Source organism: Magnolia sinica, chromosome 9 (genome assembly GCF_029962835.1).
Source record: "Magnolia sinica isolate HGM2019 chromosome 9, MsV1, whole genome shotgun sequence".
Classification (NCBI taxonomy): Eukaryota; Viridiplantae; Streptophyta; class Magnoliopsida; order Magnoliales; family Magnoliaceae; genus Magnolia; species Magnolia sinica.
The window spans coordinates 34,488,116-34,490,428 of NC_080581.1; positions in this window are offsets into that span (position 1 = coordinate 34,488,116).

Here is a 2,313-nt window from a genome sequence, read left to right on the forward strand (position 1 = left end):
AATCACACAAATATAAGTACATGAATCATACTATTAGACATGCAACAATCCTGCACGTACCAAGCGCTTATGTAGGGCAACTCTGCCTATTAGGGAGTCCATAAACGATCTGCCCAAAGGCATATACTATGATTAGTCACTTCTCAAACATACGATGCGTATGATCATGAATCATGGATCTATACTATGCATGTTATGTGATGATGGGCTCTGATCAAAACGAAGATAAGCCTAGATAGCCTATACGTTACAGGTATGGGCCTATTAATGGGCCCTAGGAAGAGAGTGATAATGCGAACATTTAACCAACATCATCCTTATAATGTGGACATCAAACCATCATTGCTCCCAAGGCATAGCCCGTCATTGTGATCGTCACCTAAACCATGGTGAAAACACAATATGATGGGCATTATGCACATCTCGTTGGGCCTCGAACCATGGGCCTCCAATATATCAAATGGGCCTCAAACCATGGTCTCATATATATCAAAGTGGGCCTTAGTGGGCGGCCACAAATACGACCTCAACAAATGGCCTTATATAAATCAAAGTGGGCCTTAATGGACGGCCCACAAATACACCAAGATGGGCCTCAACACATGGCCTTATACAAATCAAAGTGGGCCTCAATGGACGGCCCATAAATACACTAAGATGGGACTCAACACATGGCCTTAAGATAATCTCCAAAATGGTTAGACAATTTGGATGAAACTCTTACATCATGGGAGGTCCCATAGCGATGGAAGGCATAGATAAATCACATACTTCATGGTGGAGGTCCACACTGATGAAAGGTGTGGACACAATACATACATAAGTGGGCCCACCTTAATGTTTATGTACCATCCAAACTGTTCATAAGGTCACTTAGACCTTGGGCCCACTGTACTGTTTATTTGCATCCAATCTGTTCATAAGGTCACGTGAACCTAGGGGTCCACTGAAACGTTTACTTTCTATCCAACCTGGGGCCCACCATAATGTTTATGCGCCATCCAAACTGTTGGCAGGGGCCCACGAACTAGGGGCAACCGTAATGTTTATTTATCATCCAATCTGTTGACGAGGTCACATAGGCATGGGGCCCACCGTAATATTTACCTGCCATCCAACAGTTCATATGGTCACGTGGACCTTAGATTGAGGAAAAAACAAATTTCATATTGATACAAAACTTTCGCGACCCATAAAGGGTTTCAATGGTAGGCGTCCAATCCTACTATTTCCAGTGGTGTGGGCCACCTGAGCCTCGGATGAGGCTGATTTTTGGGGTGGGGCTCACAGTGAAAGGAGCCCACCCAATGGATGAAGTGGATATCCCCTACACATCATGGTGGGGCCCACGGCTGGGACCATGGGTCCCTGCCAATTCGTCTGCCTGTCCTTGTCAGCAGCAGCAACAGATGCTGCTGCCTTTGTTATTTTTTTAAAAAATCAAGGTGGGGCCCGCCTCAGACAAATCCAACCCAACCAATGGTCCCTGTGGCTCGATACAAACCTATCAAGACCAATATTGGATGGATTTTGATGTACAGGAACATCAGAGAGTAGATCAATGGTAGGAACACTGTTTTCTTCACCATGGCCTGCCAGGAAACCAGACCAGCCTCACTTTTTGGCTCAATGCCTAAAATGATCTGAGGAAGAGGATGGAGGGCTTGGATTATAAACATTAATCAAGGTGGGGCCTGACCAAGAAAAAAGGCTAAATGTTTTTTTGTTAGCCGTCAGTACACATCCATGTCAGTATACACACTCCATATTAGCCACGCCCGTCCAGCGTCCAGAGACACTGGACGGCATGGATATAAAACAAGCATCATAGTGGGCTCCGCACACTGCCATGTTAGGGTTCACGTGGCGGCCCACCAAGGTTTGGACCAGCTGATGTTTGTGTTTTCCTTCATCCAAGTTTGGACAACAAGGTGGGTTCCACCAGTGGGTTATAGTGTGGTCCACTAAATGGACAGCATGGATAAAATATGTATATCATCGGGTGGGCCATCAATAATGAAAGAGTGAGAGAGAGAGAGTAATAGAGAGAGATCGGTGGAGTGAAGGGACCCCGCCACTATGGGCCCCTCTTTAATCACAAACACATACATCAAGTGGGTCCCATCATAAGTGGGCCCTTAATGGAAATTAACAGTGGATCACCCACCTCTAGGCCTTCTCCTTACTCTCTTAGGCTCCTAAGCTCCTTGCCTTCAATTTTGATGGAGGTTGATGGGGTTTTGATGGTGGGGATGAGAGATGAGAGGGTGGGCCACACTTAGCATTTGGAAGAGAGTTTGGGGAAGCTTGGAC